Raw genomic sequence first — 27,863 nt, forward strand, 5'->3', positions numbered from 1 at the left:
ATAGATTTACAGTACTGGTTTGCCCCTTGAAGAAGTCTGATGTTCTTGGAATTGTTGTTGTTGTTGTTAGATGCGAAATCATGTCCGTCCCATCACGACCTCCAGGCCTTCCTGTCCTCGACCAGTCCTTGAAGTCCATTTAAGTTTGCACCGACTGCTTCAGGATTCCATCCAGCCACCTCATTCTCTGTCGTCCCCTTCTTCTTTTGCCCTCAATCACTCCCAGCATTAGGCTCTTCTCCAGGGAGTCCTTCCTTCTCATGAGGTGGCCAAAGTATTTGAGTTTCATCTTCAGGATCTGGCTTTCTAAGGAGCAGTCAGGGCTGATCTCCCCTAGGACTGACCGGTTTGTTTGCCTTGCAGTCCAAGGGACTCGCAAGAGTCTTCTCCAGCACCAGAGTTCAAAAGCCTTAATTCTTTGATGCTCGGCCTTCCTTATGGTCCAACTTTCACAGCCTTACATTGCAACTGGAAAGACCATCTTTGCATGAAACATTCTCTCTTCATATCTCCAATTTGGCCCTCTCTATTCTATTGTTTGTTTTCTATTTGTTTGCACTGTTCATTTAAGAAGGCATTCTTATCTCTTCTAGCTATTCTCTGGAATTCAGCATTCAATTGGGTGTATCTTTCGCTTTCTCCTTTGCCTTTCACTTCCCTTCTCTCCTCAGCTATTTGTAAAGCTTCCTCAGACAGCCATTTTAATTTCTTGCATTTCTTTTTCTTTGGGATGGTTTTAGTAGCTACTTCTTGTACAGTGTTGCAAACCTCTGTCCATCGTTCTTCAGGCACTCTGTCTATCAGATCTAATTCCTTAAATCGATTTGTCACCTCTACTGTATATTCATTAGGGATATGATTTAGTTCATACCTGAGTGGCCTAGTGCTTTCCCCTACTTTCTTCAATTTGAGCCTGAATTTTGCAACAAGAAGCTGATGATCTGAACCACAATTGACTCCTGGTCTTGTTTTTACTGACTGTATAGAACTTCTCCATCATTGGCTGCAGAGCACATAGTCAATCTGATTTCTGTGTTGACTGTCTGGTGTTGCCCATGTGTAGAGTCGTCTTTTGGGTTGTTGGAAAAGAGTGTTTGCTATGACCATTGTATTCTCGTGACAAAATTCTAGCAGCCTGTGCCCTGCTTCATTTTGTACTCCAAGGCCAAACTTGCCTGTTATCCCGGTAATCTTTTGGCTTCCTACTTTAGCATTCCAATCCCCCATGATGGGGGACATCATTTTTTGGTGTTGCTTCTAGAAGGTGTTGTAGGGCTTCATAGAACTGGTCAACTTCATTCTCTTCAGCAACAGTGGTTAGAGCATAGACATGGATTACTGTGATGTTGAATGGTTTGTCTTGAATTAGAACTGAGATAATTCTGTCATTTTGCGGATTGTATCCCAAGACTGCTTTTCCTAATCTTTTATTGATTATGGCTATTCCATTTCTTCTGAGAGATTCTTGCCCACAGTAGTATACCTGATGGTCTTGGAATACCTATTTTCTTTTAAGAAGATAAAACAGCCTCCCTTTGTATTTGATTGGCAAACTTTGCTGACATGTTATCCTTCTCTGGATTATTACTTTTTTATCTATTGAATATATTTTCATTGACTTGTTAGAACCATGCTTATGGTTCATATTTATCTATGTATTAATTGTATTGTTCTTTATTCTTGCTGAAAAAAACACGGGGGTGGGGGAAACACATTGTATGTTTTACATCATTAAGTTAGGCTTTTACAGTTTGGTAAAAAGAGAGCCAGTTTGGTGTAGTGGTTAGGAGTGCGGACTTCTAATCTGGCGAGCCGGGTTCGATTCTGCGCTCCCCCACATGCATCCAGCTGGGTGACCTTGGGCTCGCCACGGCACTGATAAAATTGTTCTGACCGAGCAGTGATATCAGGGCTCTCTCAGCCTCACCCACCCCACAGGGTGTCTGTTGTGGGGAGAGGAATGTGAAGGTGACTGTAAGCCGCTTTGAGCCTCCTTCGGGTAGGGAAAAGCGGCATATAAGAACCAACTCTTCTTCTTCTTCTACATTGGGTTTTACATTGACCAGTTTGTGTTTGCTCTGTGTTCCTTTTGTAATTTGTTTGATGCAGTCTCCCCAAGCACCTCATGACTACACCACTTATATGATTTCCCAGTCCTGGCAGCAGCCCCTCACCCAGACGAGTTGCTACCATGCAACTTACCCAACTTGGCTGGGCCCAGTGGCAGCCTCCACATGACTGACCTGGCAACTTGGTACCACACAATTTAAGTGACATGGACCAGCACAACAGCAGCCATCACACAATTTACTTGGGTGTCTTTCACCATTTGCTTGGCCATCAGAGAGAGAGAGGTTGTCAGGGTGAGGAGAGAGAAGAAAAGACAAAGACCTGGGGCATAGATAAACAGTAGCTGAATTGGAAGGAGAGGAAGAAACCGGGAAAGAGGAAAGATAAAAGGAGCAGTTAGGAGGTGTGAAAGAGGAAATTATGTGTGGAAGGGAATACTGGGGAAGATGAGATGCCTGTAAATTCCTGTGGGTTCCCTGCTTACTTGTGCCAATTCCACATCAGCTTGAATGAGGAGAGAAACTAAGGGATTCTCAAAGGCTTCTCACCCAAGCTGTGTTCCAAGGAGAGATTTGAACAAGATGAGTATAGTGGCATGATACGCTTTATTGCCATTTGAGTGGTTCAAAAATTTTGTCAGCTGCATTTGTTCTACTGAGCAACAATTTAAAAAAATTATGTTAAAATCAATACTCTTACATGTAACTCCAGCAAAGTCTTTTAAACCTTTCATTGTCAGTAAATAGTGAAACACCAAGCTGGCATGCTGTGTCAGAAATAAATGATCTTTTCTGCTCACCAGAGCACAAAGGTAGAAGTTAATTTCACTTTCAAGTAATGAAATGGCCATATTTGATCTGGATTCATGTGTGTGAATTTGAATGGCAGGCTGCTCTTTCTTGAAGCTGACTCCCAGAAATCCTCTGTTGTTCTTCCTCTGCCTTTTGTCAAAAGCCTTGATATGCCCTAATTCCCAATCAGTAATTTAAATAAAAATGAAGCATTAAAGGCATTTGGTCTTCTTATTACCTCTTCCCTTCTTGCTGTTCCCAAGCTAACCCTCAGCTTTCTAAATTTAAATTGTAAGCTGCTTTGGAGAATACTTGAATTTTGAATATATGGTTAGGGTGTGTGTTTGTGTACTTTTCTCCCCAATTGGGGGAAGGGGAGGATCCAGGCACCTTACAATGCCTTCCCTTTCCAGCTTATCCTTATCCATTGTTCCTGCTCTTAATATTTGTGAAACAGCCTGTGGGGTGGAACGGTCTGGGGTGTCCAAGTTGGAATAGGGCCAATCAGGGTGCAGCCAGCAAAGCTGGCCACACCCTGATTGGACCTGCACCTATAGCTCCTGTCTTCCCTCCCTGGATGTTAGCCACGTTCCTCTCAAATGCTGCAAGAGCCAGCATATGAGACAGAGACACAGAGAGCCCTGCCAAACTGCAAACCAGCCCTCATTGCCTGCTATGGGTCCTGCTGTGAGGGAGGGAGGGAGGGAGGGAGGGAGAGAGACACCCAAACGAGCACTCATTCCCTGCTACAAACAGCCCTCATCACTTCCTATGGGTCCTGCTGCAACAGAGAGAAAGAGAGAGAGATCTGTGCCTGCCGGTGTCCCCTGGGTCCTAGCTCCCATTTCTTCCTGGTTGCAATGGGCTTTCTTGCTAGTATGATATAAATAGTCCAGTACTGTCAGCTGTAATTGGCATTGGTTGCCTAAAAGTATCAGGCCGGAGGACCTGCAGCCCTGCTCCATGCCATCTTTTAAAAATTGGAACAACAAGGGAAATGTGTTCTTACAGGGTCAACTAAACATTATCTATGACCAGAACTGGATCCGGGAAACAACCGGAGGCTCTCATTTCCGAGCACTGCGTGGCTGGTTTCTTCTCATGAACAAGATGCAGGAGAAGGAGGGGCTTCAGCCTTCTGTCTCTCGCTGCTTTCTCAAGCTGAAGCAAATGTTGATTGCAATACCTGGAAACCCCAGAGTGTGGCCAAAAAGCTTCCCCCTTGTGGCGGTCTTGACTTGAGAAAACAGTGCAGGAGGGAAACTCTACTCCTGCGCCATGCTCATCATAAGCAGAAGCCAACTCCGTCGTTCTTGGGAACAAGAGTTTGGAGTCAGTTTTCAGGTCCCTCAACCTAATGTGCATCACATGTAACAATTTTTGATCCCTAACACTGATCTAGGTCCCTATGACATTTGCTTAAGTAATTCAAAGTTTCATGCTGACGGTGCTGGAATTTGCCTCTTGAACAGAGGACGGGGAGTGCACGTAAGCTAATATTACAAAAAGGAGGTTGCAAGGATTGTAGTGTTTTACAAGCCATAGGAGACCAGATTTTTTAATGTTCAGAGGATTAAAATGGCTGTATCAAGCAGAAGATACAAAACCAAGGAGCAGACTAGAAAATATATGCTGAAATAACTACTGGTGGGCTGCATAGTAACAGAAAATATTTTGGAAGTCATGTCTGCTGAAGGGAGCTTTGACTCTTCATTCCACATTTTTTCTCTAAATGTCCATGTACTTGTCCTATCTTGCAGGATTGGTGTCCCTCTTTGGGGACTAACAAGAGAAGAAGCTAGCTGACTCCCAGCAAAGAAGAAGAGCTGTTTATTTTGTATCTCACTTTTTACTACCCAAAGGAGTCTCAAAGCTTCTTAAAATCACTTGCCCTTTCTCTTCCCACAACAGAAACACTGTGAGATTGGCAAGGTTGAGAGAGCTCTGAAAGAACTGTGAGTGGGCCAAGGTCATCCAGCTAGCTGCATGTGGAAGAGTGGGACTCAAACCCAGTTCTCCAGGTTAAGACTGACACTCTTAACCACTGCACCATGCTGGCTTTCAAAGCAATGGAGAAGTCAAAGGTACCCACTCTCACCTTCCATTGTCCTAGCTATAGGGGGTGTCACTATTATGATTGACTTGCAACATCTCTCCGTAAAATGCTTTCCTGTTGTTTGAATCAAATCCTTGCCTAAGCAAATCATCAGGTTAAAAGTTGCTACTTCTGATCCTGGTAGTTCTCAGAAGTATACAAAAGCATCTATGCTACAATGATTGTGCTAGCTCTGCATAACGAGCAATCAATTTGCATAATCTGCAAATTAAGCAGTCAGAATTGGGGGAAATATGAGCCCTGTTTACATTGTGTGCATGAGCATACATTCCTAAGAAGACTCAGCTGTTCTCGGAACCAGCAGCAAGGTTTGTAAAACATATAGTATATAAATGTGTGCGGAGTACATCACACACTGAGCACTGACCTGTTTGGTGGAAATATTGCATCAGAAGACTTACTTACTTACTTACTTACTTACTTACTTATTTATTTATTTAATCTTTAACCGCTCCTGGCGGAGCGGAAGAAATAAAACAGTAAGGGCCCCGAGGGCAGGCCCTGTCCGGGATGAGGAAGGGTGCCGATAGGCCCCTTCCCCTGGACTGACAAGCAGAGGGCCCAATCGGGAGGCACGAAGCGCCTCCCGATTGGGCCCTCTGCTTGTCAGTCCAGCCCCAAACTGCCAATCAGCAGCCGTGCACAGCGCGGCTACTGGTTGGCTGTTTTCCTGGACTACAACCAATTGGGAGGCGCGAAGCGCCTCCCAACCCGCCCTACCCCCCACCAGAGCTTACCTTCGCTCCAGCGGCCATTGCTCTGCTGGCCGCCGAGATCGAAGGTATGCTCTCTGTCCCCCGCCTTCTACCCGACAACGGCTCCCCAGACCCCGGGGAGGCTGCTGGCCGGCTCGCTGAGCTGCCCAGCGCCTTCCCTGGGTTCTGGGGACCGTTTTGAAGATCGGGGGGAAGGAAAAAAGCTCTCCAGGCCCCGGGGAGGGTGATCCGCGGCTCCGTGAGCCGCGGATCACCTTCCCCGGGGCCTGGAGAGCTTTCTTCCAGATCGGGGGGGGGGGAGGAAAAAAGCTTCCCAGGCCCCAGGGAAGGTGAACTGCGGCTCCGTGAGCCGCGCATCGCCTTCCCCGGGGCCTGGAGAGCTTTTTTCAAGATCGGGGGGGGGGGAGGAAAAAAGGGGCCTGGATAGCTTTTTTCCAGATGGGGGGGGGGCGGAAAAAAGCTCCCCAGGCCCCTCGCGCCTGCTGAATTTTGGTTTCAGCGGGCTCTACTACTAGTATTCATATATGGCCTTCCCTGAAGGCTCAGTGCAGTTTACAGGAAACAGGAAAAAGATACAGATAATATATGATACCTAGCTTCAAAGCCTATTCCTAAGAACGGGCCTTGAAAGGGCCCCCTTCCCTGGCCCTCGGCCTGGCAGCTTAAGGTGGCTTTGGGTTGCAGCTGCAGCCGGATCAAGTGGGGTGGGCGGGGGTCTGGGCAGCTCGTTAGCAGGGCCTGAACAGAGCTCCTTAGCAGGTAGTCAGCAGGCCCAGCCTAGCAGGCCAAGAGGCCCTCGTTAGCAAGTCCTCCACCACGACCCTTTGCCCAGGGCCCTCTCCCCTTACCTGCTGATGGCTCCAGGCACTGAGGCGTCTGAGAGCAAAGAGGCTAGAGTCCAGGGAAGGAGGGTGGAAGCGGCAGGTACATGGCCAATCAGGACAAAGGTGGCTGCACCCTGATTGGCCCTATTCTAACTTGGACAGCCAGACACATCCCACCCCCTAGGCTCATAAATATATAGAGGAACAACAATGGATAAGGATAATAGGTGATAACAGCAATAACATTATAAAAACAATAACCTTAACATGATAACAACAACATTAGAGTATGATGGAACTGTAAAAGAGCCTCAGCTCAACTCTTACTGGGGCCCAGTGGATTAGGTAGTTTGGTAGCAATTGTAGGAGGAGGGTTTGGGGGCCATTTAGAAGCGATGGTTTGGGTCGACCTCAACCGAATGCCTGGTGGAAGAGCTCCCCTTTGCAGGCCCTGTGGAACTGTTTAGGTTCTGTCACGGCTCTGATCTCCTCTGGGAGCTTGTTCCACCAGGTGGGGGCCAGAATGGAGAAAGCTCTGGTCCTGGTTGAGGTCAAGCGGGCTTCCTTGGGCCCAGGGACCACCAGGAGGTTGGAGGTACTGGAGCACAAGGCTCTTTGAGGGGTGTAGGTGGAGAAGCGATCCCTCAGGTATACCGGGCCCAGACCGCATATGGCCTTAAAGGTGATATCCAAAACCTTAAGCCTGATCCGGAATTCAACCAGATGAGACATCCAAGCAAACTTGGGCACTTCTTCTTTGAGACATAAACCAAAGATCTGTGGCAAATGGTTTTTGGCCTTGCTTTAACATGCCTCATATTCTTTTTTTTTTTTAATGAAAATTTTTATTTTTATTTTCCAGAGTTAAAGACAGTGAGATACATGCAATCTACATTGTCATTACAAAAAAAGGAGGGATATGCTCTTCATTTAATACACTTAGTTCCCTGTTTCAATCCCCTTTGTATTATTTTCTTAAATAGTTCAGGTAGGGAACATACCTCATATTCTAGTGTCAAGCCAGTGGATTCCAAGAGGCAGAAAACAGGAAATGCCTGTGTAAATGGTGTGACAGTCCTAAGAGTGATTTTAGATTTTATGGCAAAACTAGTGGAGGGAGAGATTTGCTGTTTGATCTACAAGAGTGTAGAGTGATGTATTATTGGCCTCATGGTGCTGAGTGAAAGTAAACAAGAGAGAATGATACCAGGTGTTAGGAAGGTATTGCGATTATAACCAAAATATACCACCCCAGTAGTGTGACACTGACAGGTTAGCCTGTGGGTCAGCCAAGTGACAGATGAGCTGACACGCTGCGGTGTTTGATGCACTGTCTGTCTGCACTATCCAAACTTAGGGCCATTCCGCACCAGGACCAATGTTGCCAAATGTTCACAGAATGCAGAAATGCTATATTAAAAAGTGGAATTTCATCATTCTGCATACTTTTTTTTTAGTGGAATATAGAAGTCCCAGTAGCGTTTCATTCATTCCCCACAGGTTTCTGGTCTCGCTGGAATCGCAATAAAGGAAGCAATTTTTTCCTGCACTTCTTCCCGCCCCTGGCCATCAATCAAACAGAACAGCCAATGGGCTGTTGTGTTCCTGCTCCCGAAAAGCCCCTTTCCCTTTAATAACTGTTTTTTAAAAAACCAAACACACCTGTTGCACCAAATCTGTGTTCAATCGTTTAGGAAAGACCTTTTTTGCTGGCATAGGAGCTGGCGATTAATCATTTACACGCTCCTCAAGTAGAACCCCCCCCCCATGGGCGCGATTTGTGGCCAAAATTACAAGCAGTGCTGAACAGGGGGCTGTGTTATGCTTGGAAACTTTAAAGACACTTGCAGTAGGGAGCTTTGTTTTACTGTGTTAATCACTTCTGTAGAGGGACTTTAGCTGGAGAAGCCTCGCTCGTTCGTTGCTTTTGCCGGTCTAAGGGAAAAAATGGCGAGAGTGACAAGGGCGCTGACTGGGAAAGATCCCCTTGCAAACTGTGGGCTGCTGACATGCTGAAAAGTGAGGGAGGGGGCGGTTTCTAGATGATTGACACTCCAGTAATTGGGGGGGCTGCGAAGGGGGTGGGGCACCCATCTTCTTCCTTGGGAGCTGATGCTGTCTTCAGGGACCGCCCCCTGCCGCCACTGCTGCCGCTGCCCAGCCACGCTCTAGGGCTCCTTCTCACCTATCGTCTCACCTGCCGGGCAGCGCCACTCCACAGGAGCTCAGTCAGAGCCGTTCTGACCACGGGTCTTTCTGCTGCTGAGGCATAAGTGCTAACTCTCAGCTGCTCACTTCTCTGGACGTTCGCTTCACTTCTGGGGAGGGACTTTATACGGAGAAGCCTCTGAGAAGCCTCGCTCATTCATTGCTTTCCCCACTCTAAGGGGGAAAAAATGGTGATCGCTTATCCGGAAGTTCGGGGGTGAGAGCGGGGGAGGGACTTTCTTTCTACCGCTACAATGAGAATGCACATGTCTTTCACTGATGTGTTGCAGCTTGTGCTCAGAAGTGTAGTGATTTTTTCAGGTGGAATCCACTTTTCCCGATTTCCCGTAAAGCGCTACAACGAAACGATTTTTGCGGGAGTGTTGCAGGAGTGTTGCAGATAGTGTGTGACATCATGCAGAACCTTGAATTTGTAGCGTTTACCAAAGGTAAGACTTCTGCTATATTTAAGTTGTGCGGAATGGACCCCAATTTTCCCGATTTCCCATAAAGCAGTACAACAAAGCGATTTTTGCAGGAGTGTTGCAGATTGTGTATGATATCATGCGGAACCTTGAATTTGTAGTGTTTACCAAAGGTAAGACTTCTGCTATATTTAAGTCGTGCGGAATGGACCTCAGATTTGCCCTCTTTAGTTTAACTTCTGCCTTAACAGTAATATTTATTTCAGTCTGGGGGGTGGGGGATGGTAGAAACTGTGGCAGCTTCATGGACTGATAACTAGACAGTTCAATCCTTTCATATGTGATATAGAATTGGCAGTGGCTAAAATAAATGAGGGAGTCATTAAGGAAGCAGGATTTGTTTTGAGTCTAGATTAATCTTAAAACACATATGCTGCTGAATAAAGCCTCTACTGTTTTCTGGAGGTCTTATGTGCATTTAGGTCATTCCCAGTCCTAACTGGGTAACTTGGTACACATCTGTGAGTGCAGGATGTTGTACCCTGTATAAAGGTAGCTAGCGATCTGGTGTAATATTTTCCTACTGTTTGGCTAACATAAGAACATAAAAAGAGCCGGGATGGTTTGTCACATCTAGTATCCAGTTTCATGCAGGGTCAACCAGTTCCTCTGAATGGCCAACAACAGAGCATAGAGTCTGAAGCCTTCTCCTGATTTTGCCTCCTGACTCCTGGATTCAGTGGCTTAGTGCCTCTGAATGTGGTGGTTTTCCTCAGTCACCATGGCTGGTAGCTTTTGATAGACATCCACCATGAATCTGCCTAATTCCCTATTTATTCCTGTGACCATTATTACATCCTCTGGCAGGAAATTCCATATTTTAATCACTCTAAGACCATTTCCACACAGAGATGGACAATGCGCACTGCCTCCTGCTTGCAAGTGTGCAATTATAAACCACGTTTTTACAGGAGAACCCTCCTGCATTATCCCACCATCTAGTCATGCTTTTCACTTCCGGATGAGGTGACAAAAAAGACAGAATCATGGACAACCTGCAGGTTTCCCCTCTGTTTCTTGGGTTGTCAATCAACACAAGCCACAAGTCCCCCTCATAGTAGTGGTTTTGGGGACTCAAACTTCCTCCCCACTCCAATTTATGTTTGGGTAGATTTCTGATAGGCTGCCCATGGTAACTGGACCCTGATGATTGTGTGTTCACAATAAAGATTAAAAATACAGAACATGGTTGCCATGCTAGTAGTCAGAGGTCTTCTTCATCATACACGCACCCTCTTTCCCCATTCATGCCCTACCTCCAGTAATTAAAAACATGAATGTGTTTTAGATAGGGTTGCGGCACACTGCCAATATTACTGTGCACACTGAAGAGAACATGACAGTACATTTTATTTCCACTGATACACAGACATGTTGCTTGTGGTCCCATAGCAATGTGGACCATGCCATTAAAAAAAAATTAACAATCTGGAAATAGAGAGGCAAGGGCTGGCAAACCATTAGTGAGACTATCATACATTTATTCTTTCAGACAGGCTTGCCCCTGTTTGCGCCTCATGCATTGTGACAAGAAAAAGGAAGCACATTCTACCACTTTTCCTCATCATGGGGCGAAGTGGACGAAAACTCGTGCCAACCACGGAGAGCTATGGGTTGCTGCTGACATCATGAGGAAGCAGCATTTTAACTCACAAACAATGAGAGGCTGGATAGAGGCAAATTCCTCATGAGGAAATGGTCTCTGTGTACAGTAGTATTTCTTTTTGTCTGTTCTGAATCTACTGCCCATCAGCTTCATTGGATGTCTTCAGTGGATATTCTTGCCCGACGATTCCCCTGATAGTCATCATGGATTACTAGGCAAGAAACAAGTTGATTGACTTGCCCTGATGAAGCATGACTGAGGATCTAATTGTCAGTTATTTTATATGTTGGGAGGCTGTTTTCAGACCACCTCTCATTTGCATTCTCTATGGTTGTAATATCTAGCATGGCTTGCTAAGAATATCCTTTGTTTTGGGGGGTAGATTCCCAACCAATTTGTATTTGTTTCTGACTTCCAATACAACAATGCGGGGTGGGGGGACGACATATTAGGAAAGTAGCTTGGCTTTATATTTACTCCAAAAATATGTGTGTTCATCTGCTTAAGGAAAAGCATTACCTTTATGTATGATGAGATGATTCATCTCAGGCAGAAGATTTTGGAATACCATTAAAGGGTTGCAGGTTGTCAATTAATTTGCAATATTTTATTACCAAGGAGGACAGCATAAGGACTTTCTGCCCCAGGCATAAAAATGTCTTGGGTGGTTTCTGGGTATGCTGTCCAAATGTGGATTGAATATTAATATGCAAGAGGCTGTCTTCATGCCTCCTCAGTCTGTAACTCTCAAACCCTCATTCCTGTGTGAGAGTGGTAAACTGTTTATGAGTTATGTCCAAGTCCTGGCTTATCTTGGCTGCAGTGAGTGAAATCCCTTTTGTCGCATATGCATTGCAGGTGTAATGTGACATGAAATAAAAATGACATTTAGCATGCATCATAGCTTGCCAGTCATTTAATGTGAATACTAATTAATTTGTCACAATTTCACCCCTCAGTGCTACAATTCTGCATGATAATGAGGTTCTGCCATCTGCCTGCTCAATGTAATTCTTCCCTTTTTTTCCCTGACAGGAGAGATTACCCCTGTTAAGGGGATTTATTCATAGCTTTCCACAGCAACATCGGTCTTAACGAATGACAAATGATAGTTTAGATTCCTTTTGTACCTGTAATCCAGATTTCTCTACTTATATTGTAGGAGTAATGTCATTAACCTGAAACATTTTTCAGAAACATATATTTCTGAATTTCCTAAGAAACATTTTTTCACTTTTGCTTTGGGGGGAAATTACATTACTCAATAATGTAAACAGAGAAATCTGGACCTCAGGCACAAAGGGAATCCAAACTATCATTTGCTTCTTCTGGAGTGACACTTCTGGAGTGGTACAGAGCTATGGCTGCTATCTGTGATTTTTATGGAATATTCATTTTGGGGGGGAAACTTGATAAAGAGTAAAATCTTGATATAGATGAAGAGGTGTTCTGCTAGGCCAGACTATATCTGAACAATCTCCTGTCAGTATTGTCTTCATGTTCATAACTATGTAGGGGAGGGGCGTGGAGGAGTTCTGGAAAGAGCTATGGCAAGTATGTTTCAAAGAGGTTGTTTTGAGGAACTAAATCATTTCCACACACTTCAAGCCCTTTGCTGTGAAGTATGACTTTCCTGCCTTTCCTCCTATGACACCACCCCCTCAAAAATGTTGACCCAAATCCTGTACCTTTCCAAGTTTCCCAAATCCTGTACCTTTCCAAGTTTTATTGGAAGCATAAATAAAGTAAACAATGGCATCAAAGATCCAATACAATGCAGAAAATACCGGGAAAAATATGATTATGCAAAATTCAGACCTAATGGTGAAAAACGCAGACACCAATCACAAGTTATACCAAGTTTGTTAATGTGTGTTATGGGCAGGAACAGAAAGTTTGCAAAGTAGTTAACACCTATCATAATTTAAAGAAACCCAAAAGCCTTTGAAGAAGAGTTGTTTTTATCCCTCGCTTTTCACTACCCAAAGTAGTCTCAAATCAGCTTATAATTGCCTTTCCTTCCTCTCCCCACAACATACACCCTGAGAGGTATGTGGGGCTAAGAGAGCTCTGACAGAACTGCTATAAGAACAACTCTAAGAGAACTGATTAGCCCAGGGTCACCCATCTGGCTGCATGTGGATGAATCAAACCTGATTCTCAGGATCAGAGAAGAATCGCTCTTAACCACTACGCCATGCTGGCTCTGGAAGGAAGAGATAATGTGAATTCCCTTAATGAATCCCAAGTCAGATTTCTGGCTGAAGGTGCGGGAAATGCAATGCTGTGCTAATCAACAATAATATGTAGGGACACTTTTTGTTGGGTCCTGGTTCTGTCTGTGGAAGGCATTATGTTGTACTGTCTCAGAGGGTTGAGGTGAGAGATGCTTTCTTAAAATAGGTGCAGCTTCAGTACTGCCTCAGTATTCCAGGTTCATTTCCTTTTCTTCCCATTTATCCTCATTTCCACAAAGCTTTGTTATCAATCCCTTGTTTCCCCAGTTTTTCTACACCCCCTCTATTATTTCCAAAATTTCCAAAATTTGTTATCACCCAACCTTTTTTTTAAAATGAAACCGCTTGATTTCTATTTTTCGGTAGTCTGAAATGCCTGTGCTATTTTGCAGTGCTTCATCCACTTCCCCATTTAGTGCAGGGTGTGTATGGAGATTCTTTAAAAAAAACCAACAACAATCATATTATAGAACTAGAAATAAAGCCCATTTTCTTTTTGAATAAAATGGGCGCTAGGAGCCGGTCTTCTCTCGGCTCCGGGAGCGGCCTCACCGCAGCGAGGCTGTTCCCGGGGCCGAGAGAAGGCCGACTCCCACCCCCCACCCTCCCTGAAGCAAAAAACAGCGTTTTCTCGGCCCCGGGAGCGGCCTCGCCAATTATGCCAATATTTGGTTTGGAGGCTATGGGGAGGGGTGGCATAGAAATGCAATACATAACAATAATAATATTTCCTCAGCTCTGTTATTTGGCATAATTATAAGTATGTTGAATTTTGTAGATACTGTCCATAATTCAAAAAGGGAAGGGCAGCACAGCAAATCAAAACAGACAGTCTAATATGGGAAAGCAACCAACCAATCAAAAGGACAGACACATAGGCAAGGTACAATTTGCTGGTGGGCTTTGGAACTGTAACTAGATAATCCAATGGGGACCTATGGAGGTGTTAAATTGCCCTTTTGTTCCAGCACAACAGAGAAATTGCAACCCCCCCCCAAAAAAAACCCTTCCTATCCCAAACTCTGAAAAATGAAGTCTATAAGCAAAACTACAACACACACACAGGAAAGTACCAGATATAAACAGTTACTATGGAAAGAGTGGCCCATTCATGCTATCACTGGAGGTGTACCAGAGGTGAGGAAAATCCAGATAAAGTCTAGAAGATGTTAGGATACCTCTGTAAGGAGATGAGCCAGTGATAAGGGAGCCTGTGCTAAATGAAAGGTACCCACAGTCCATGGGTAACACAACACACTTCGTGTCTGTGTCTGCAGTGCCCTTCATTATCTACTAAGTACAATTCCAGTCAAGCTGCATAGTTTGCCCTCTCGCAGTGCCATGAAGGGTTATGTTACTCAGTATGCTGCTGGGAAACCGTATCTCCTCATTTTGGTCCACTGTCCTGAAGTGCTCTGAAGTGATTTCTACAAAGCCCAGGCTCCTGGAACTCATGTTTTCTCCAGTCAACAAGATTTCTTTCTGCGTGCTTCAGAAGGATCCCATCCTCATTACCACAGCTGAGTAAGAAGAAGAGGAAGCCACACAGGAGACCACATAGAAGACATGTAACCAAATTGCAATTTTATTGCAACTACCAAGATACATCAAGAGGAAATGGTTGAACTGAATTGGTGGGCACTGAGAGCTGAACTGGAAAGAGGCCAAATTCTTGCACTTCCTAATATGTCAAGGTGTGAGGACCAATATACTACAAATTCTAGTTGACGTTGCCTCATTAAATTGCATAGGAAGTATTCCTTCAATGGTGTGTGAATAGTTTTAAATGTGATGTGTATGTGAGATTGGGGGATGGGGTGGATGCATGCACTCTGAAAGGCTTTAAGTATTCAAGCAAATGTAATCAAAATTTAATTAAAAGTGGACACGCTAGTAAGCAGCTTGGAAACTAGATGCATTTTAATCAGGTATGAATCACTGTGAAATATACACATGTGTGGTTATGGCTTTGAATGGAAACACAAATGCCAATAGACCACAAAATAAAGGATCAAAATTAAAACTGTTCAAGGCTTTGAATGGAAACACAAATGCCAATAGACCACAAAATAAAGGATCAAAATTAAACCTGTTCAAGGGCAGAAGTTTCCCGATAGGAAACTCAGTGGTATGTTACTATGCAGGTCAGTCATGTTGTTCATCTCTACAAAGCGTTTTAGAACAGCCTGTGGAACTTCAGGTGCTTCTAAAATGAATCCATGACTCAGACTGTCTTCCATAATTTCTCTAAAACACCACTGTGACTTGTTTTAATACTAATAGACTTCTCTTGGCATACACACACTGAGAGCAGGTTTCAGACTAAATCCTTAAAGTGTCTATTTAGTTTTCATACATTGCCTGTCACGCTTGAATCAAATCGCCCTGTGGTAGTCTGTGGATAGACTATGGAGAATCCTGACTGATTATTTTGTTTTGCGTTTTCTCTTTGGAACAACAGTACTCACTTCTCATTATTTCCCCATTCCTTTGAAAATCTGCCTCAGAAAGTGGACATCTTGTTAGGAGCTCCCTTTTCCACAATATATTGACACCTGAGGTAATGGTCAGTTAATCTAGGTAGAGGTTTCTGAATGGGTGTATTAAGCATCTGCTGGGGTTCTGGTCTCAAACGACTAGTGCATATTAATTTGAGGGGGAAAGATGTCTGTCATTGCTAACTGAAATCAGGCCCAAAGTTTGCAGGAGAAAGTAGATTTTTCCTCAAGCCTTGCTGTTTTAATTGCGATAGTGCTTACAAGTTCTGTAGATCTTAAGGTGAGCTCATTTCTGAAAGGTTTACAGCAGCCTAGAGTAGCATATTTAATGGAGCTGAATGGAACTGTAGCTGGCTGCTTCCAATGCCACTGGCTCACTGCCAGTGTTATTCCTGCTCTGCCTGGAGAGTCACATGTGGCTCTTTCATACGCCATCTCCAGCTCTTCTCCTAAATTTGGTTTCTGGGTAGGTTGCATAGCATGCACTGCAAACAAATAGATTGGTTGTATTTAGACCGTACCTACACAGAGGGGTAGAACGTGTGTGGCCTCCTGCTTTCAAATGCGGGATGGTAAACCATACGGGAGACCTCTCCCGCGTTTCTCTGCTGCGATGTATGAGGCAGTAGCTAAGACAGAAGAGAGAGCAATGCAAATTTTACTTCCCACTCCTCTGCTTGTCAATCATCTGAAGTAACCAGTCCCCTCTCAGTGGTAGTTTGGGGGACTCCAAAGTTCCCCCAAGTACCAAAATTAATTTTTTTCTTTAAAAAGGACACTTACACATTGCTATGCGTTAACATAAGAACAGTGAAGTATTGATTTGTTTTATCATGGGGATTCACTTTCTCGCTGCATTTTCGTTCTCAGTGTTTGGGCGAGTGCACATCCATGCCCCGAACACACCCCAATACTAAACAGCACACCTTTCCACCATTTCCCCTTGATCTTTGAGAATGGTCATTTAGGGAGTCTATTGAGAATGAAGAATCTCTTGATTGCTATGCTGACAAGGATGGCAGCCCTCATCCAACTCATCTCTGCCATCCTTGCTCGCATCAGGGAGAACCCAGTTCACTTCTCTGTATGGATGACCCTTCGAAGATGCCTGTGGACCTGGCGCCGCCTATCTCCAGGTGTGCCTGGCACTGCCAGTACATAAGCATCTCTCTAAAGCCAAGGAGAGTCATCAGGTGCAGGTGGTTCATTCTCACAGAGGTGAGCTTCTCCAAACAGGTGTGGGTGGAAAGGAGAACCAATGAGTGGTGAGAGAACTTCCTCCTGGCCACATGGAGTGATGGGGAATGGATCCTTCACTTCAGGATAACCAGAGGCACCTTTGGGGAAGCTTGTCTCCATGCTCAGGGGAAGGCTGCAGCACTAGCCCACCGACATATGCCTGCCCATCACAGTGTAGAAGAGGGTGGCCATGGCTCTATGGTACCTGGACAACACCACCTGCTGCAGATTGGTCCATCAGCAGTTTGAGCTGGGCATGTCTACTGTGAGAGAGATCATGCTGATGGTCTGCTTCGCCATGGAAGCAGAACTCTACATCAAGGTTGTCTGCCTGGGAGAGGAGATTGGGAAAGTAGGCAGGCTGTGGTCCTGGCATGCTTGTAAATTTCCTTTTTAAAAAAAACCAAAAGCTATGCAGCAATGCAAGCGTACTGCAATGTGTCTGTAGGAAACACCGGTGGGGTTTGCGGTGCAAGGCTACTTTTGGCTCAAAGGTATGTTTTGTGTCTTTGTCTCTCGCAGAACATGGATGGATTTGGATTCCCCCACTGCATGGGCATTGTGGAAGGTTGCCACATCCCTATGTCTGCCCCAAACAGGAGCATAAGAGAGTATGGCAACAGAAAGTCCTTCTGCTCCATCTTCCTGCAAGGGACTGTGGACCACACTGGACAGTTCATAGATGTAGAAGTGGACTGGAAACACCTTCATTTTTCAGGATTCCCATGTGTGCACTGCCATGGATGTGGGGGGGGGGGTTGTCCCAAGGAACCTGATAGAGGGAGTTCATGTGCTGGCCCTGATCTTGGCTGATGGAGGAAGTGGATCATGACCCCCTACAAGCAGCCATGCACTGACCAGCAGAGCTACTACATGAGGCATTTCCGTGCAAGGAATGTGGTGGAGCATGCCTTTTGTTTTTTTTTAAGGCATGCTGGAGGTGTCTTCTTGCATGACTTCATGTGCTCCTGGACAATATCACCCCAGTGGCCATTGCATGTGTGATCGTCCACAACATCTGTGAGGAGAAGAGGCATGAGATACCAGCGCACAATGAGGAGTGGGACGCAATCGTTGTGGATGAGGAGCAGCCAACCACAGCCCAAACAATAAAAGAGGATTTATAGGGAGGGACAGAAGGTTAGAGATGCCATTGCTAGATTATAGGCAGCTGACCTATATGTCTTGCAAAAAAATTAAAATAAACTTGATGTTGCCTATGTGAACCACGTGATTCTTTTGTTTTACATAGCTTGAGTGGCGGGAAAAGGAGGAGGAAGGAAGGTTGGAGAAGGCGGTCACGGACAGTGCCAATGATCCTTCTTGCCCCCTGTAGAGGCTCTTGGGCAAGAGGGCTGACATGCTTAATTGGACAACAGCTGCAATTGGCACAATCGCTGAATGCATTTTTTAAAAGTGTGATTATGACTGTTTATGCACTGGGGACTTCACTGCCCCAGCTGCCATGCAGGAGTACAAATCGGGGGTGGATGAGGTGCACCAGGCCAAATGCTCCCTCGTGTGGGTGCAGGAAGAAGTGGGGCAACCTGCCATGACTAAAGCTCCAGCCTGCAGCCAGGCATGAAACCTCCAGTGCATAAATGGTCTATGTGTTGATCTCCAAAAAACTGCCATTCACCAGCATGCCAGGGCCACGTAGAGGTGCCTTTTTGCAGTGGGCATAAATTGAGGCACTGTTAAACATGGTCCGCTATTCTAGGAGCCGCCCAAGGTTATGGCCAGCACACATTTGCAGACCAAGAGGGCATATGTGGTTGTGTTGAGGAAGCTGGCACAGAGGGGTTTCCACCAGACCTGGAAGCAATGCAGGACCAAGTTTAAATGGCTCAAACTTGACCTCCTGAACTGTCTGGAGGCCTGGCACGGTGTCCCAAGGGAGAGTGGGTGCACTGCATTCCATGATCAGCTCATGAAAATATGGGAGGCAGCGGGACACCCTTGATGGGAGGACCGAAGACACCTTTGTGAGTGCTGCCAATGTCCCCCCTTACATGGCTCAGTGTTCAAGCATCCTTTAAAATAGCCCACCCCCACCCACCTCTTACTCTCCCACAGGTATGAATAGCCCTTCCTTGATGGGAGATAGCTGCTGTGCTCCCAATGTCCCCCTCTACTTGTCAAGTGTTCAGTCACCCTTTCAAATCACTCCCCCCCACACATACACACACACTCCCACAGGTCCGAATAGCCCTTCCTTGAAGGGAGACTGCCACTGTGCCCCTTGAAAGGCATATCCACGTTACCGTGGAGGAATACACCTCCTCATTGATTTGCCAGGAGAAGACTTAAATCTATTGGGGGGTGGGGAGGTAATTCAATCTTGACAGTGGGTGGCTTTGCCTTAGTGGTTGGTGCCTGCTCGTACCAAGCACCCCCAACCCACCCTTGCAATTTCAGCCCCAAGGGGCATCCCTCACTTCCTGTACATACAAGGGGGGAGAAATTTTGTGATGTGCAAAATTAATGATTTACAATATTGAAGGTATGTTGCATTGTAGCTTAGAAATATTTGTTGATAATGCTTTTTGAGATATGATGTTTAAATCTGGATTTATGTACTCATTTATATTTGCATTATAGAGGAACTACTGAAAAAGACAGGCAGAAAGTGGGTAACTTAAACTAGGACCTCGTTCTGGTTGACTCTTGAATGTGTGCTAATATTAAACATGTAAGTGGACATTACTGCACAACATAGCCTTGGTGATTCCTGTTTGTGCTTTTCAGCTTTCCTATTGAGACATGCACGGTTCTTGTATTTAGTCATTTCATTTGGGCAGGGCTTTATGAATCTGCAGGGTCTCCAAGAGAGACTTTGCCTTGGCCTTGGCCCTCTTCTTAGAAACTTAGCTTCTTGATGGTGGCGTGGCTTAGGGCAGGGGTAGTCAACCTGTGGTCCTCCAGATGTCCATGGACTACAATTCCCATGAGCCCCTGCCAGCATTTGGGAATTGTAGTCCATGGACATCTGGAGGACCACAGGTTGACTACCCCTGGCTTAGAGGACTAAGCTATCGGTGGTTTGTAAGAGTTTTTCCTCATTCAGTTTCTTTTTTGTCTCATAACTCTGATTTCCCCCCCAGAGGAAACTTGCTAATTTTTGTGCCACCGATGACCTTCAGCTGTAGAGATGCTGGCAGTGGATCATCAAAGGGAGGCCATGCTCACAGGTTCCTGCGTAATAAGCTATGATCACAAGAGAGCCACGTTCGGCAACATTTTGATGGTGTTGCTTGTGATTTCAAAAGCAAAGTACTGCATAATAGCTATAGCATGCATTTGTGAGGTCTCTGTGCGCTTTACAAAGAGCATTTCTAAATTAAGCCTAGCAGCGTTGCCCCTTTTCTGAGCTAATTAAGTTTGCAACACCCCTGAGAGGTACGTTTCACTTTGCTAATGAGGAGTTCAAGATTCTGTAAGATGGTTTCGCTGACGGTTGTGCTGCTTTCTCCCTTTTCCTCCCAGTCTTTTCCTGACTTTAAAAACAACCCTGCTCTTGAGGCATTTCTCAGTACTGGATAATAACCAGGGAGGAGGGAGGGGTGACTGATAAGCATGCCAGAGCATCATCAACATTCACTTTAATGTTTGGTGTAGTGGTTAGGAGTGCGGACTTCTAAACTGGCATGCCAGGTTCGATTCTGCACTCCCCCACATGCAACCAGCTGAGTGACCTTGGGCTTGCCACAGCACTGATAAAGCTGTTCTGACTGAGCAGTGATATCAGGGCTCTCTCAGCCTCACCCACCTCACAGGGTGTCTGTTGTGGGGAGAGGAAAGGGAAAGCGACTGTAAGCCGCTTTGAGCCTCCTTTGGGTAGAGAAAAGCAGCATATAAGAACCAACTTTTCTTCTTCTAATGTGTGAAACACTGCACAGTTAAGTGTTCAGAAGTAAGTCCTGGAACTTTGCAGCTTGTCCTAATGGCAGTAATATCTACATCGTTCATAGATGGCCAGCCTCCAGCACACATGCCACAAGTGACACACGTGGCAGGAGTTGAGACTTGTCTGGGTAGGGCCCTGAAGTAGTATAAAAATGGCTTGCCGAGTCGCAGTCATGTGCTATGGCTGCCAAATGATCCTGGGTTCAATCTCCTCCTTGTAGTTCAAGACCCCAAACTGTAGTTCAAGACCACTAACAGATTAGTATCTGCAAAGCCAAGTGCTCTGTGGTGGGCATAAGCAGACAAGTGGTCCCTTAGACAAGCTGGGCCCAAGCCGCAGATGGCCTTAAAGGTCAAAACCAAAAATTTGAACATGATCTGGGGCAGAACTGGTAACTAGTGCAGCTGCCTCAGCACTGGCTGGACATGGGTCCTCCAAGTTGAACCAGTGAGAACCCCAGCCTTCTGCGTTCTGCCGCAGCTGGAGTTTCTGGGTCAAGGACAAGGACAGGCCAGTGTAGAGTGTGTCACAAAAGTCCAGTTTAGAGGTGACTGTCACATGGATCACTGTAGCCAGACAGCCCAGGGGCAGGTAGGGCGCTAGTAGTCTTGCTTGGCAAAGATGGTAAAACACCGTGTGTGCTACCCCTGTGACTTGTGCCTCCATTGTAAGGGAAATAATAATAATAAAAAAAGGGAACCTTGTGGAAAAAATTCAGAAAGGATAATATACAAACCACAAAGAACCTCAAATTCATAAAGTTATACAAATTGAAAAAGTATACATACAATTTTAATAACAATCTATAAACCCTACAAAACTATTCTCAAATACAATATACACCTAATTATAAATTGTATGTATACTTTTTCAATTTATACAACTTTGTGAATTTGAGGTTCTTTGTGGTTTGTATATTATCCTTTCATCGTAATGGAGGCATCTAGGATCATCCCCAAATTTCTTGCTGTGGGTGAGATGTTAAGTTGTGCCCCCACAAAGGTAGAGAGGTGTGCTTTCTGACCTGCACCTTTCCTGATCAGCCACAGGACCTCCATCTTGGAGGGATTGAGTTTCAGATGGCTCTGCTCTAATGATCCAGCCATGGCTTCCAAACATCTGGCAAATGTATCCGGGGGAAAATCTGGGTGGCCATCCATGAGGACATAGAGTTGGGCGTCATCTGCATATTGATGACAACCCAGTCTGTAACTCCATACCAGCTGTCCTGGAGAGCACATGATGATGTTAAATAACGTGGAGGATAGTACTGCACCCTGTGGTACTATAAGGGCACGATAACATCTCCCTACTGCTACCCTCTATGTCTGGTCCTGGAAAAAGGAACACAGCCATTGAAGGATTGTTGCCCAATCTCAACCCTGGCAAGGCAGTGGGTTGACCCATCAAATGCGGCTGACAGATCGAGTAACATGAGTACTGCTGACCCACCCCGATCATATCTATTTATGATAAATAAAAGAAATAAATATGGCTTGGATGACCTTCAGCATGCTAGTTTCTAAAGAAAAGTATAAATTTCCTCTTGTTTTTAATTTTTTTAATGGAAAACTTTTTCCTTGAAGTAGTTGAAACCTGCATTAAAAAAATATACCTCAACAATGGTATTACATTAAAAATCCATACTGGCACAAAAGCCTTCTGAAAAGACTATTACCCATCACTTGAGGGATGATCATGGGTCTTTCATGGAGGAAGAGCTCAGGGTCAGAGCCAATGAACAATTTTGCTCAGATAGGGAGGGTCTCCAAAAAAACTCCTATGAGCATATGTATATTCAAATGTTCTGTCAGCGTGGACATTTTCACATATCACAGGTCACAGGATATTTTCATAAAGTACATTAAAGCTCTATCCTGTAAACTGCAGCTGTCAGGATATGTATACAGCTTCTGGGACCATCTTCAAGCATGTTGATGCATGCTGTGCAGGTTAGCTTGTTTTGAAAGAACAATCCCTCATCACCCTGGGGCTTACAGTTCATGTGCTGCAAAATAGGTCCATGTTAGAACATTACAATCCAAATTTCAGCCTACCGAATCTGTTTTTACATATTACTAGACATTGTACTATCGTCATAGTGCACGTATCTACATATTGCATTTTGGGGGGACTACAGCAATTATTCACAACTAGGTTTTCCTAGTTTGGTGTAGTGGTTAGGAGTGCGGACTTCTAATCTGGCATGCCGGGTTCGATTCTGTCCTCCCCCACATGCAACCAGCTGGGTGACCTTGGGCTCGCCACGGCACTGATAAAACTGTTCTGACCGAGCAGTGATATCAGGGCTCTCTCAGCCTCACCCACCTCACAGGGTGTCTGTTGTGGGGAGAGGAATGGGAAGGCAACTGTAAGCCGCTTTGAGCCTCCTTCGGGTAGGGAAAAGCGGCATATAAGAACCAACTCTTCTTCTTCTTCTTCTTCTGTGCAGACAAGCCACTCCAGTTGCAAATGATGGCAATAGCACAAGGATAATGCAAAGGCCCACAGTATGCAATATCCAACCATGTGAGGAGGCAGCCTTGGTTTCCATTGCCAGTAACTCAAGTTAATTTTCATTTTGCTTATCACAAGTCTGAGAAATTTTTGGTGCTTGTCAGCATGACAAAATGAAGATATTATAAAATGAAACAAGAGAGAATAGCTAGAATCATAGTACTGGCACTGGAGGATTGTTGATGTGAGACACATCTTCTGATGTGGACCCTGGGATGGAAATAGGTACAGATGTGATGTCCATAGCCCCGGCCCAGGGAGCACGCCAGAAGAGGCTGGGGCAGCTGTGGAGCACTGCAGCAGGCAGCCGATTAGGGCAGCATGGACTACTGCAGGAGGAAGCTGGGGCACCGCTGCACTGCCTCAGGAGGCCTGGGCAGTTGTGGGACAGCACAGCAGCTGGGTGGGCCATCACTATCCAGCCTGAGGCCAGGGGACATTGTGAGGTGTTGTGGAGGCTAGGTGGGCCAGTGCCACCATGAAAGTGAAGAGAGGGGGGAGAGATCAGGGAGTCTGGGTGGTAGGGAGGCCTCTGGAGGCTGGGGTGCAGGATGTGATGCCAGAGCAGGCCCAGGCACCACCCTCCAGGCCGTGGGAGGCCAGGGCCCTCCTGGGAGAAGAGGTAAGGAGGGAGGGCTCTGTGTGTGTGTGCATGTCTGGGGGGGAGTAGGTCAGAGAAGTGGGGAGAGCAAGGGTTTCCGCATGTGTGATTGTGAGAGGGGGGAGGGGGATGGATTAAAGAGCTCTGGAGCAGGTATGTGTCCCACATACCTGTGAGAGCCTGGGTGTCATTAGAAGAAGAAGAAAAAAAAGAATTGGTTCTTATATGCCGCTTTTCCCTACCCGAAGGAGGCTCAAAGTGGCTTACAGTCGCTTTCCCTTTCCTCTCCCCACAACAGACACCCTGTTAGGTTTGGTGAGGCTGAGAGAGCCCTGATATCACTGCTCAGTCAGAATAGTTTTATCAGTGCTGTGGCAAGCCCAGGGTCACCCAGCTGGCTGCATGTGGGGGAGTGCAGAATCGAACCCAGCATGCCAGATTAGAAGTCCACACTCCTGACCAGTACACCAGGCTGGTTATTTTATTGGAACTGGTTGCCTGCAAGCATATTGGTTTGTAGTAGCGCTTGTTGTATGATGTATCTACTGGTTATCCTAAGCAATGAACTGGAGCACTAAGGACCATCACCATGCCCCACTGAAGTGAACAGAATTTCTCCCACTGCCTGTAACTGGAATGTTGAATGTTTCTTGGCTACCGATTGCTTAAAACTGTTAAGAAGCATTTTTCTGTGTCAGAGTGAACAGCTAATTCAACTCAAGAGGGGAAAAAGCCCTTTTCTTCCTGCCACAATTCATCCTTTCTGGAATTTCTGAATTTTTATCACTCAAAACTATTAACTCTTATTTGCTTGGCTAATTAATGATTGTGAATTTGCAGCTGTGTTATCTGTAACGCGCTCTGAACGTAGCTGGTTAAAGAGCTGAATGAAAGAAAGGTAATGCTTTTGAGCTGCTGCTTTATTCCCTATTCTGAGTGGCACCAAGGAGCACTGTAAGGTGTTGTGTGCATATGGTAGGGCTTAATGAGAGCTTGAGGGAAATTGCTCATTCTTTATTATAATTGCTTTTTCATTGATCTTTTTGTTTTTGCTATTTTTCCCTGCAAGAAATGGTTTAGTTTCTATAACCTAGATAGATGAGATATCAGCTGGAAAGAATAACTGAACAGCAGCCAGGTTAGTGATGCTATTTGCCACTGTGGGCTGAAGTCTGAAGATGAGCAGTGTGCCTTGACCTGCTTTAGGGCACTTACCAAGAATCTGTGGCAGTTGCAGCTAATGTATGGCAATCCTGTTTTCAAGGCAGCAGACAATCAGAGATGGATTGCCATTGGCTGCCTCTGCACAGTGACTCTGGAGTTCCTTGGTGGTCTCCCATCCAAATATCTGACAAGATCAGGCTAGCCAGGTCAGAAAACCATAACATTGATATGTTAACATTGAATTCTTCCTGTATCATATACAATGTGATGATAGTACACAAGCTGCATGTTGATACAGTGCAATGGGGTACTGAAAAATCAGAATGGGAATGGTTTAAAGAAAGACATGAATTAAAAGAGCCAAAAGAGATAATTAGAGATGCATCAGAAATGTTACCTTTGTGCTTGTGTGCTCCCAAAATCTTGCATTCTCTCACAACTTAATCTGAGACAGTTTTGATTTTTTTAAAAAATCTTTGATTTTAAAAGGAAGGTGGATCTCCTTTCATTTGCTCCTGAGCATCTAATCTTTTTGTCATTGCTCATTTTCACCTTCATGAAAAGAAAGGGATTCAGCAATGATTCAATTGTAGAATAAACTCTAAAAGTTTATGGCTTCTTTAGGAAATAAGTACTTCCACTGCGATATACTTGGCACAGATTTCTGTTTCAGTGCGTGGAGAAGCTTTTAATTTTCTGCCACTACAGTCTCTAAGAGAAAAAGCAAAACAAAGAATTAAAGGACTAATATGGATCTGACAATAGCATGAGGCCTATGCACAAGGGCCCAAATAGTGCAGTTATTTTCAGCTGAAACTGTGGCCCATTCCGCACCAGGATCAATGTGGCAAATTGATCACAGAAAGAAAAAACGCAACTCAAAATAGTGGAATTCATCGTTATGCATACCTGCCTTTGTAGTGGAATCCAGTTGTGTTTCAATCATTTCCCACAGGTTTCTGGTCTCGGCAAAAATCGCTATCCAGGAAGCGATATTTGCCGAGCTTTGTCCTGCCCCTGGCCATCAATCAAACGAGCAGCCAATGGGCGGCCGTTATCATGCTCCCGAAAAGCCCCTTTCCCTTTAAGGCAGGTTAAAAAAAAACACATTGCAACGAATCTACATTGATTCATTGCAACGGAGAGACCCATCTAGCTGGCAGGCGGTGTATGAGCTGGCGTTTCATTGTTGCCATGCTCCCCCGAGTGGAAAAAAAATCCCCCCCCCCCCGTGCATGGATGCGATTTTCGGCCGAAAATAAAGGGAACCAGCAAACGGGGCTGTGTGGTGCTTGGTGACTTAAAACAGCTCTGTGGAGGGATTGCAGCCGGGAAAGCCACTGGGTGAATGAAGGCTCGCCGGTTCGTTGCTCTCCGCTTGCTCCGAGAAAAAAAAATGGCGATCTTTCAGTCTGTACATTATTTAGTTCAATTCAATATCAAAATAAATAAAAACAGTTGTATGTTGCAATCACACGTGAAAATATTGGCTGACAAAGAACTTACAGAGGGTTTCTCAGTTACTGCCTTTATGAGCTTTTCTCAACATTTTTACCATTGAGAAACCCCTGAAATATTCTTCAGGCTTCGAGAAACCCCAGAAGTAGGATCTCCAGGTCCCAGCTGGAGGATCCCTCATACAGCTTCTTCTGCCTGTGCTCCAGCTATATCTCTTTAAAGCAATGGCAATTTGAACAGCTTGGTGTGGTGGTTAAGAGCAGGGGTTTCTAATGTGGCAAATTGGATTTGATTCCCTGCTCTTCCATATGCTGGGTGACCTAGGGCTAGTCACAGTCCTGTTAGAAACTGTTCTCATGGAACAGTTTCTCTCAGAGCTTTCTTCGCCTCACATGGTGTCTGTTGTTGGGAGAGGAAGGGAAGGCTATTATAAGCTACTCTGAGACTCCTTTGGGCAATGAAAAGCAAGGCATAAAACCAACTGTTCCTCTACTGGGTAGGTGCTACTGGGAAATAGTGTTTCCTCCCTCCACCTGTCTCCATTGCCTCATAGTGTTTCTTGACCCATCTACAGTTTCCCCATCTTCCATGCCAGTGGTCTCAAATTTGCTTTGTTGTGATTGCTGGATTGCAGCAAATCTCACATGACTTACTCATGAGTAAACATTCCCAGGGCAGAAGCTTTTCCTGGCTGCCCTGGGTCCCAGAGAGCCAGCAGGGAGCCATTTCTGGCCTTCCCGCAGCCCAGAAAGCATACTGAGGCTGCCCCCAGAAGGCAGCTCACTCTCCCCACTTTCTTTTGAGTTGAAAGAGGCCAGGGCAACTTACTGGCAACAGGACATGCTCTGGGGCTGCCTCCATCTCCACCCAACAAATGTCTTAAACTAGCAGGAAGTTGGAGTTAGGGAGCTGGAGAGCTAAGGGCTCCCTCCTGAATGGGGCTAAACTACAAGGGCAGGCCATTCCTGGCTGAGAGTCATCTCCTATTGGGGGAATATTTACAAGGGGTCAATCAGGTAGGGAGTAAATTGTCTGCATGCAATTTGAGCTGATTGGCCCTCATAGGCAGAGTGCAATTTGAACTGATTGGCCTTCATTGACAGAGTGCAATTTGAACAGATTAACCCTCATTGGCAGAGTGCTCTCTCCCTATTAGCAGCACACCCCTAGGGAGGTCCAATCAGATGGGAATTGAGTTGTCAGCACACAATTTGACCTTATTGGCCCACATTGGCAGAGTGTAATTTGAACTGATTGGCCCTCATTGGCAGAGTGCTCTTTCTCTATTGTTGGCACGCCCCAGGGAGGACCAGTCAGGTAGTGCATGAGGAGTCAGTTTGAGTTGTATAATGCTTACTGATACAGGACAATTTCAGCATGCAGATTATAAACAGAAAGGAACATAGAAAAGCTTACTAGCAAAGTG

The sequence above is a fragment of the Paroedura picta genome, chromosome 1 (genome assembly GCF_049243985.1).
Source record: "Paroedura picta isolate Pp20150507F chromosome 1, Ppicta_v3.0, whole genome shotgun sequence".
NCBI lineage: Eukaryota > Metazoa > Chordata > Lepidosauria > Squamata > Gekkonidae > Paroedura > Paroedura picta.